Below are 11,985 nucleotides of genomic sequence, written 5' to 3' on the forward strand. Positions count from 1 at the left end.
TATTTCCTTGATTATACAGAATTTGTGCTGTTTGATGTGCTTTTGGTATACCTAGTGTTTTGCTTAAGCATCCAATCTAAATTTTGTACTATTTGTCCCTTTTTCAGGTCTGTAATAAATTGGTTTTATTGACAGCTCATGACTTGTCAGAATGACTCCAAAGAATCTCGGCTGTCAAAATATATCTGGAGGTCAAAAGACACCAAGCCTTCAAAGTAACTGTCATTTTGACCTGATAGTGAAACACACTACACTTTGGCATTTGAATTCAAACAGAAGGTACTCATTCCCTTACTGCAACTTTGAAGAGCCTTGGAAACAGCTTGCTTGTCCCATTATCTCTGATTTAAACTTTATAGATTGCCTTATCATTTCAAGCAATAATTCTCTAACATTAAAATTAGCACACTAGTGTGATTACTCAGTCAAGATGGTTACTGCTCCCCCAATAAATGAGAAACTATTGGCCTAGCTTATGTTCAGACTGGCCTTGAGGCTTTTCCAAGATGAAGTATCTTGCCTTCACAAAGTGTAATTTGAGTGATGTGACTTAGCGAGGTGTATTACTGTACATCCTGAAAGTAGATTTATTTAATCTGAACAACAGATAATAGATAATGTACACTCTGGGTGCGTTTCTGCATACAAAGCTAACAATTTCCAACCCCAGGATGTTCAAAATTGTTGAACGAATGTTGTTCATCTATTTCAAATGGTAATGCTTTTGAATAGCTCTCCTTTCCTATAAAAAAAAAAATAAGGTTTTTTCCATTTCATTTCATTCAATTTCATCTGATTTTATTGGTAACCTTGAAGTCAAATAAATAGATCAGAAAATGCTTTTGATTCAGTGGAATAACTGTCATTCCTTCTTGACAAAGAGATTATATCTTCTGTTTTAAAAGTCCAAATACAAGAAACTCAGGTGATTTGTTTTTAGAAAAAGATGGATCCTAAGCATTTTAATTGGGTTCCTGTTTTATCTGAGCAAGGAAGTATTTCCCTTTACAGAATTTTTGCTCCATTCATTTTAAAGAGCTAACACATTCCCCCGGGTTAATTGAGTGATTATATAAAAAGATGACTTATTGATTGCAATACTTTTCACATCCAATATCATGTTTTCTGCTCAAGGATTTTTTTTATTGTTTAAAGATTTATTTTTTTTGCTTGCCACTTTTTAGAGAAAATAAATATATGAGGAATCAATCCCATAGCCAAATAGCAAATTGCTTTTATTGTTCATTATCCAATATATAGAGAAAGGACTCTAAATCATAATTGTATGACAATTCCCATGTGTTGCTTAATACAGGTTGGAAAATGAACTAATATTTGTAATTTGCAATATGTTAAGGTACAGGCATAACATGGCAGATATTAGGGAAAAAATAAGCCTGTTCTTATCATGCTGGATTTGAATCACTGGATATAAAACCTATTGTTTTGGGGGAACCAATGATGGATTAAATATAATCCCCAATCATAATCAGAGGACATGATTAAAGTTACACAATACCAAAATCAGAAAGTTACTTTTTCTTTAGAACCAGTATTTTTCATTTTGATTAATAAGGTGGACATAATTCCAAATTTAATAACTTAGACTTGTCTTCTAAATTCTCGCCAGTGGTGCTAAAAACCAACCCTCTACTAAGTACTGGAAGCAGCAATAAAACTTTGTGAAGACTATAAACTTCCAGGCTTTCATCCAGCTCCCATTGACATAAACAGAATACTTTTTTCAACAACAGCTCCTGCCAACTGTACTTAACAGCCAGTTTTAAAGCATCCCAACCATTTCTGCATGTTTGCTGGGTTAATTTTCACAGTTTACCTCACTAAACAAAAGAAAAATTTAAAACATAAAAGCAAATAACAGCCTTTTTTTCCCCACCTCACCTATTAGAAACATGAAAATGCTCTACTATTACTAGTAAATTTCCCTCTATTTCAGGTGCCTGACCTTTAGTTTCATTCCAATTACAAAAAGTTAGGGCTAACCTTTATTGGGAGAAATAATATGATCTAGGCCAGTGATGGCTAACCTCTTTGCCATCGCGTGCCAGAAGTGTGGGGGAGAGGGGGGGTCATGTGCACGTGTGCCTACACCCATAATTCTATGTGGCCCGCACCTGTGCATGTGCATGTGAGCCCCCCCCCACTCCTCCCCGTTTTTGGCACATGATGGCCCGGTGGATCCAGTAGGCCCGTTTTTCTCTCTCCCCAGGCTCCAGAGCCTTTCTAGGAGCTTGGGAAGAGCGAAAACAGCCTTCCCCACCCACTGGAGGCCCTCCAAAAGCCAGAAATGGCCTGTTTGCCAACTTCCGGAATGGAAGGCCCATTTTTTGCTCTCTCCAGACTCCAGAGCTTTCTAGGAGCCTGGGGAGGATGAAAACAGCCTTCAGGCCTCTGGGGGTTTGGGGAAAGCCGTTTTTGCCCTCCTCAAGCTCCTAGAAAGGCTCTGGAGCCTGGGGAGAGAGAAAAATGGGCCTTCCCCACCACCCCCTGAGGCCCTCTGGAGGCAGGAAATAGTCTGTATCCCTACTTCCGGTGGGCCCAAAAGGCCCAAAAACCAGCTGGTCGGTCACAGATGCATGCTGGAGCTGAGCTCGCGTGCCCACTAATATGGCTCTGCATGCCCCTTGTGGCCATAGGTTCGCCATCACAGATCTAGGCAGTTCCATGAAGGCAGCTGTAGAGAGACTGGTGTCCCAAATAAGAGGCAATCCTGGAAAACTGCAATGACTCCAATATTATGAGATACATATAGTGACATCATCATTCAAATTAGATGTTTGCTTGCATCCCAGTATTTGACGAAAGATCATAATTTATGCCATTTGTACAATGCTATCATTGTGCATGTTTTCATAATTTGTTTCCTTTGTCCCTCCTGCAGACGCCTATAATTGAGGCAATCATTTAAATTTGGGATAGAAAGATTTCAGAATTTGCTAAAATTGCATATTAGTGGGTGTGGCCGGGGAAGGATACTGCAAAATCTCCATGCTGGGGCAAGCCGGAGGTGGTATTTGCCAATTCTCCGAACTACTCAAAATTTCTGCTACCAGGTCTCCAGAACCTGTCAGAACCTGCTGGATTTCACCCCTGATCCCAGTGCATGAGAAATATGAGTGCATGAAAGAAAGAAACTGAAGGAAGTGTGGCAAATATCCATGAGTTGCCATGGGTAGGAAATAAAAATATCTTTGTTCAGGTTGGAGGATGCAAAGCTTGACACCAGAACAGTCTGATAAATATTCTCTAACGTTAAGCATTTTACTCTGGCAACTTTAAAAATAGATATGTGCTAGATTAATAAGAAAAAAATCACCAGAGGCACACAAGCAAATGAAGTTCAGTGACAGAATTATACCATGTCTCCTATTCACTGTACAAGTTTAGAATAGCTTCATTATGTTTTACGTGGATCCCATTATGAGACACTAGCAGACAGAACATTAGTCTTCCATAAGATTAAAACTGCAAATGGTACTTGTGTAGTAGCAGTGAAGAGTAGAGGGCATAAAAATAGACACATCTGCAATCCAGAGAAAAGGAAGAATAATGTTACTCTGATAGTTTCATAAATTGCAGTGGCAGAATTGTAGGTAGGAAAAGATAAATATATTATTGCACTACCGAGTAACACACCTACTTTTAACCTCAGACATCCAATTTTACAATCTCTTATAATTCCAGGATTTCAGACTTTGAAATTATATAATTATATGGCTAATCTTTTACAACAGGTTACACTAACATTTCTCTGAAAGTTGCAGGCATCAACAGAATTAGCCTTCCTGCTTGATTCATTTCTCAGATATTTCCTTCCTTCCTCCCTCCCTCCCTCTCTCATTTCCTTCCTCCCTTCCTCCTTCCCTCCCTCCCTCCCTTCCGAAGGGTGAGTGCTAGAAGATTTATTTTTTGTATTATGTATTTCCTTTTTTTAAAAAAATCTTATTTCTTAACAATTACGAATAGTATCTTCCAAGAGCTTCTAAACATATCTTTAAATCAGCATTAAATTACAATATCTAAATATGACTTTTCAGACAGTTTTCTGGATCATCTCTAAGTGATCTTAGGCCTAAAAATGTAAGAAGTCACACTTTTAATTGATCAGGTTGAGCCATGTATTGATCTTTCTATCAAAGTGAAATTGATCCTTTCACAAGTCTATAATTATGAGGAATGAATACATAACCAAATTCCATTAAAACTCCCTTTTTATAACCCTATAGTCCTTTAATTCGGAGAGTTGGGGTTATTGGATGGAGTTAAGCATTTACTGGCTGGATGCCCTTCCTGATGCCTATATCAAGTTCACAGCCAATATTTTTTCTTTGCACCCTAGGAGGGAAATATTTGCCACTTACCTAGTACTGAATTCTCAACTTTCTGAGTGGGAGGGGAGCATTTTCATCACTAGGCCATCATGCCTCTCACTGATTAAATAACATTATGAACCTAGAAAACTACTTCACAATGAATTAGGTGATTAGTCCATCAATGTTTCTTTGCTGAGTAACAGAAAATTCCAAGATTTTTGGAAGATATCATGTTTTATCCTATTTTAAGATATTGAGCTTATGTCTGGAAACTTTTGAATATAAAAACATTTCACTTACTACTGCTTTATGTCAAAAAAGTATGCAGCATGTCATAAACATATGTTTGGGGGAGGTAGCCTTGATTTTTTTTTACTCAGTGGCTACACCTAAATTTGAGAGAATTATACTACCTTTAAGGGAAATCCTGCCAATAGATTTTTTTTTTTTAAATTAAACATTAAACCAGCTGCTAACTTTCTCACCAGCAGGTGGCTGTATATGGATGCTCCCCATAATTTCTAATTATAAACAGACAAAGCCTCTTTACTTTCATGCACTGCACTGCATTCTGTCTTACTTCTTCCATTAAAATAATAACCATATGTGCAACCAGATTTATACAGGTATATAAACCAATGAATGACTTTACAAAACAATAGCTATTAAACTCAGCGGGAATGAATGAAACCACAGTTCTGAGAGGCTTGTTTGGAGACTGCAATCTCTCTGACACCACGCATCTAAGTAAACATTCATTGTCTTGCATAAATACCCTGAGAGGTTTCCTTTCTCCTCTTCTTGGCTTTGCTCACATCTTTTTGCATCTCCTTCCTATTGGCCCCAGTCTACACCAATTCATTGTTTCCATTTATATGGCTGCCCAACTCTCACTTGTTCTAGGTTCTAGGTGGGTAACATAGGATTTTAAAAACATCAATAAACATCAAACATCAACAACAGAAAAGACTATAGATATCAGTCAGATTGGAGACCTATAACCTAGGTAGCCAACAAGAAAACAAAACAACATAACATAACATAACATAACATAACATAACATAACATAACATAACATAACATAACATAACATAACATAACATAACATGCGTGTGTGTGTGTGTATGTGTGTGTGTTTCTTTCTTTTTCGTAGGTTTTATGTGTATTTCTCTTTAGCCAGGTTCTACCTACGTAAACCAAGATATTATGCAGCCCTAGTTCAGTGAAATCACAATTCACTAGTTTCTGGGCTTTTTTTCTTCTGGCAGCCAGCAGACCATTTGCTGCCCATTGGGAGACTAAGATAGATCTATTTCGGCCTTATATCTTGGTTTACGTAGGTAGAACCTGGCTAAAGAGAAATACATATAAAACCTACGGAAAAGAAAGAAAAACAAATATTGTACCTTTACAGGGAGGATACATGAGATGAGGGTGTGGCTAACTGATAAGGCCTTATAAGGCGGAAATAGATCTATCTTAGTCTCCCAATGGGCAGCAAAGGGTCTGCTGGCTGCCAGAAGAAAAAAAAGCCCAGAAACTATGCTCTGTAGATTTCATAACAGAAAAGGCATGTTTCCTGAGTCCTATCAGATGATTTGTTTAATAAATAGGACTGGAAACAGGCTATTCTGTGAAGTCTAGTAGAGCTAGTTGGAGACAAGTAGTTCCAAAAATAATACAGCCCTCTGTCATGAAGGGCTTGGTATGTGACAATCAACACTTTAAATTGCACCTAGAAGCTGGTGTCATTTATGGAGCGGTGGCATAACATGACCAAGCCTAGGTGTGCCCATAATCATTTGAGCTGATGCATTGTGGACCAGTTGCTGTTTCCAAGCATTTTTGAGGGCAGCCTCATCTACAGCACATTGTATTAATCCACCCAAGAGGTGGCCAAAACATGAATAACCTTGAACGGTCTCTCCTAATCCAGAAATTGATATAATTGCACACAAGACGGGTTGTGCAAAAGGTCTTCTTGATCACAACTGTCATTTGCTCATTGAACAGGAGCTACAAGTTCAGGAGGATCTGAAATAGCACACTTGTTGTATCTGGAGAAGTGTTACACTATCAATATTAAAAGAAGAAAAGTCCTTGGATCCAAGAAGTTCTAAAGCCCTAAAGCCACTCAGTTTTACTAGAATTAAGATGAAGCTTATTCTTCCCCATCCTTACCCCACAGCTTCCAGATACCATGAACGGCATCTTTTGGTGGCCTCAGGGTAAAGATGTAAAACTAAGTATCTTCAATATGTTATCAAGTCTAATGCAGGAAAATAATCTTGTCTAATGGCTTTGTATATATGTGAAACCAGAGCAGGAAGAACATAGAGCCCCAAGGGAGCCTGCAAAGTAGAGACTTGGACCAGGATCTTCTAAGTCTCCCCATCAATACCAACTGGAATCATCCCTTGAGGAGAATCCCTTAAATACTTGATCCCCCACTCCTACTCCTATCTGATTGCTCTCAGCATTTTGGATTACTAACAATCATAACAGAAATAGTCTGAAGATATATAAATTAAATCCAGTGCTAAAACTAAACAGTTCTTTAACTTTCCTATATGACATGGAGAACATCTTTGAACTCTTTGACTTACTCAAAAATTCTTGGAAAAAGAACATATTATAAATATTTTAAACGAAAAGAATGCAATGTGCAAATCAAATCATTCCAGTATTAAAAACTATACAGTGCTTTGGAAGTTTCACAGAATGGGCCTATTTTGACCATAAAGTTACGTTAGAACCAGAGGTGGGTTTCAGCAGGTTCTGACCAGTTCTGGAGAACCGATAGCGGAAATTTTGAGTAGTTCGGAGAACCGGTAGGAAAAATTCTGACTGGCCCCACCCCCATCTATTCTCTGCCTCCCAAATCCCAACTGATTGGGAGGAAATGGGGGTTTTGCAGTAACCTTCCCCTGGAGTGGGGTGGGAATGGAGATTTTACAGTATCCTTTCCATGCCATGCCCACCAAGCCACACCCACAGAACCAATAGTAAAAAAAAAATGAACCCCACCACTGTTAGAATGCAGACCAGTATTACAGTCAAATTCCTTCACAATTGTTCAGTCTTCAGAGGTGTGGTTTCAGACAGTCCTTACTTGCCCTTCCAGATGAACAAAGTTCCTACCGTGGAGATTTTTCAATGTCATAAATTTTTCGATTTCTTGACACTACAAATGTCAGGCAAGTCTGTAGGGTAGGGCTTTACCATCAGAGAATTTTACAAATCATATTCCTATATTGACATTCTTCCCAAACTAGCTCATTTACCTTGAAGGGGATCTTTCATCTAGGAATAAAATTGGAAGTGATACCATTTTAACAAATTTCATAATATGTGATCTGTGATTATAACGATGTAATCTCAGCAGTGCTGCATATCAAGAGACGTAGAAAGGCTTTTTTCAAACTTAAAAGTACTGATCAACAACACAGAAATGTTCTAACTTGTTTGGAGCTATTAGAAACTGTTGGATAGGCAGATTTTATCAAACTGGGCAAGTTTCTTTCAATCTGTAGTGAAAGAAGTTTTAAATATAAATGTAAGAATTTGTTTAAATGAACAGCAAAAGGGTGATTGAAACTTTTATTGTAGAAAGCTACAAATTGATTAACGGTCCAGATAAATTTGAAATAAGATTTTGGAATTAATTAATAAAGAATCCCACCCGTAGGAAAATGCTTATCTTCTGAATTCTGTAAGAAAACATAATATAATAAAGACTTTAAAAATCAGGCCCTAGAGGGAACTAGAGGAACTAAAGATTATAATTAAAGAACAAGAACACTCAAGCTTGACTTACAATTACAGAGTGAAGCAAAATATTTTAACAGTGGACATATTGAAGAATATTTTTGAACAATGGACAAAAGTTAATTTTAGGAGTGTCTACCTTTATAGATACAGTGTGCTTAAAGATAGTTAATGGAAGAAGAAAAAAGTCTGACTGCCAATATTTAGACTGATTTGAAATTTCAAAATGACAGGCTGTTTTTTTAAAGTTTGTATTAGTTTTTGTTGTTGTAATTATAACCTTTAATAGGATTTTTTTAAAAAGAAAATGGAAATGGTCATTGTTATCTCCTTGACTGGGGAATCCTGCTCAGATGAGAAGGAAGATTAAAAGAAAGGCCTCAAAGAAATGGATACAGACAGTTCTGATCTAAGCTAAGATGGAGAGGCTACATCATTTTTGAACCTAAAACTGGTCATTCTGCAAAAGCCAAAGAATAAACAATGGAAAAATATTGGGCTATTCTCAGAAAGATCTGCTTCAGGAAGGCTACATCTGTTATCGGGAACCATCTGATGCCAGGAATCAGAGCTCATTTGTGACACTTTTGCTCAGGCAGAAGCTGAAAGCTTCCTGTATTTAAGGAGTTATTTGAAAAGAAGGTTGGAAAAATGTTCAATTATAGTCCATCTTGCCCAGTTAAATATCTAACTCCCAGCTCTGCAGCCCTTTCAGAAACCTTCTTTCTTGTCTAACTTTGACATTTGCTTGCTCTTGAGCTTTTCTTATGAAAACAAGCCTGACTCCTTTTGAATTTTGACTGCATTTTATGGCTACAATAAGTTACATAAGACTGGCTTGAATAATTTCCATACTGAAATTGTAGTTTCTATTTGGTCTCACTGACCAATTCTAGAAAAATTCCAGAAGCGGAAACTTGGAGCAGTTTGGAGAACCGGCAAACACCACCTCTGGCTGGCCCCAGAGTGGGGTGGGAATGGAGATTTTGTAGTATCCTTCCCCTGCCATGCCCACCAAGCCATGCCCACCAAGCCACGCCCACAGAACCGATAGTAAAAAAATTGGATTTCACCACTGTTGTAAATTGTAAATTGACATGTTTCTGTCTTTCTTTTTTCCAATAAAAATTCAAGCAAATTACTGTCTCAGAGCTGTTTTGTAAAATAATACCTCCTCTTATACTTCTAAAAGAAAGTGACTCAACTGGTTAATCAATATCCATCAGAAAGGACTGGAGAGGGACTTTTGAGTCGTCTAGTCTAACCCCCTGCTCAAGCAGGAGATCCTATACCCATGGTGGCGAACCTATGGCATGCGTGCCACAGGTGGCACGTGAAGCCATATCTGTGGGCACGCGAGCGTTGCCTTAGCTCAGCTGCAGCGCGCATGAGCACACCAGCCATCTGATTTTCGGACCTTCTGGGCCCACTGGAAGTCGGGAAATGGGCCATTTCCAGCCTCCAGAGGGCCTCGGGGGGTTGGGAAGGCCATTTTCCCCCTCCCCAGGCTCCAAGAAAGCCTCTGGAGCCTGGGGAGGGTGAAAAACGGGCCTACCGGGCCCACCGTACCATCGTGTGCCAAAAGTGGGGGTCGCACAGGGGGGTTACGTGTGCATGCGTGGGGGGTGGGGCGCATTGAATTATGGGTGTGGGCACTCACACGCGCAATCCCCCTGGGCTCCTCCAGCTTTTGGCACGCGACGGCAAAAAGGTTAGCCATCACTGCCCTATACCATTTCAGATAGGTGCTGTCCAGTTTTCTTAAAAACCTCCAGTGATGAAGCACCTACAACTTCTGAAGGCAAGCTGTTCCACTGGTTGATTGTTCTCACTGTTTGGAAGTTTCTCCTTAATTCCAGGTTGCTTCTCTCCTTGATTAGTTTCCATCCATTGTTTCTTATCTTGCCTTCTGGTACTTTGGAAAATAAGTTGACCCTCTCTTCTATGTGGCAGCTCCTCAAATACTGGAATACTGCTATCATGGCACCCCTAGTCCTTCTTTTCGCTAGACTGGCCATATCAAATTCCATATGTTTTTGTCTCCAGGCCCTTAATCGTCTTAGTTGCTCTTCTTTGCACTTTTTCCAAACTCTCAACATCTTTTTTTGTAATGTGATGACCAAAACTGGATGCAGTATTCCAGGTGAGGTCTAACTAAGGATCTATAAAGCAGTTCAGGGCAAGGATAAAAATTCAGCAATAGGAAAAGAATTCTTAAATTCAGAAGTGGATGATTTTACCTTCATCGCCTAGCCTAAACAAACAAACAAACAAACAAACAAAAGGAAACAGCATCATACTGAACCCTGAGCATTTATTGCATTGAACTATTAGGCAATTGAACAGCTGTGACTACTTTATCATGAGCAATGATTGCACAGCCATTTGTCTGGAATGTCTGGTGGCTTTTGTTGGACATGTAGTTCAATATAGAGAATTTTAGGGTACTTTGACATGAGTTTCATGGGCACATTAATGATTCCCCAATTGCTTCCAAGGTAGCAATTTCAACCTGCTTGAGTTCTTTCCTGACTCCATAAATAACAGGCTCAATTGTGGCTAAGATTGGCTACACATAATGTGTGACTGTTTTCATTTACTAGGATTTCATTCAAGATACCAGAAAATCTTTTGTGCTGTGCAAAAATTGTTTCATACTACTATAGACCAGAAACAAAAGATATTCATTTGGTTTAATATACAGAATAAACAGTCTAATTTAGAATGGTTAGGGTTGCCAGGTCTGCTTCCAAAAAATAGCGGACAAGCAGGGGAGGGGGAAGGTGGTTAAGTGGTAAATTTTTTTAAAAAAATTACAATTAAATTATATATTTTCTTACAAACATTTTAACATGTATTAAAATAATCACTTCAAAACTTTACTTAAAATTCAAAACATCAAATATATTATAATAATATGTAAAATATTAAATTACATTTTACTTTGCTGTCGTGTGTATTTTTTATTTGACTACGCAGCTTTGATCAATTCTTTGTGTTTAAGGAATAATTCTTTAATTTCAGTACAACATTGAGAAATATTAAAAAATATACAAAGTTTACTTCGAACTGATGGTACAAGCAGTCGGTTACGTTCGTCAGTCCACAAATTTCCCATGACGCTGAAAATTCGTTCAACGTTTGCATTTGATACCGGAATTGATGCACAATACTGGAACAGTTTCAGTAAACTCGGAGCTGGCTCTTTCTTGAAAAAGTACGTCCACTTATCAAGGGATGAATCGCCCTGCAGATGAACATAAACTTCTTCTAAGGCAGAAATTTCATCGAAGAGACTGTTGGGTTGAAGTTCTTCTCGCCATGGTAATAATAACCAGATTTCATCATTTCTTCTAAAGTTGGAGGATTATTGCAATCAATTAGATTGAAACAACTTAACCTCTCATATACTGAATCGGTGAAATTATACCACTTTTCTAGGTACGCAAGGCTCTTTGATACACATTGATGGTTTCTTTCTTGAACTTTTGCACGGCATTCTCAGGCAAATGTTTTTTACTTAAGGCAAATAAAACTTTCATTCCAAAAAACTGCTCATCGTATTTTTTTTGCAAAGAATCACGCAGCTTACACATGATAATGTGAAGATCACATGCAAGAATTTTCTTGCTTTCCATCTTCAGTAGGGTGTCTTGCATTATTGACATGAAGAAGTGCGTGAAATATAAATACAATTCTGAAATTGTTGGTTCATCATCCTTTGCGAGTTCATTTTCCTGATCCGAAATAAGGTTCCAGATAACCTTATGGCACTCATTAGATCCAAGAGAAATAAAATACGATTTTAGAGGTATCCAGTTTAAAAGAAGTCTTTCGACCGCTTTAAACAAACTTAACCAACGTGTTGGAACATGGCGCAAAA

The sequence above is a fragment of the Pantherophis guttatus genome, chromosome 1 (assembly GCF_059756535.1).
Source record: "Pantherophis guttatus breed Tessera chromosome 1, ASM5975653v1, whole genome shotgun sequence".
In the NCBI taxonomy this organism is placed as follows: domain Eukaryota; kingdom Metazoa; phylum Chordata; class Lepidosauria; order Squamata; family Colubridae; genus Pantherophis; species Pantherophis guttatus.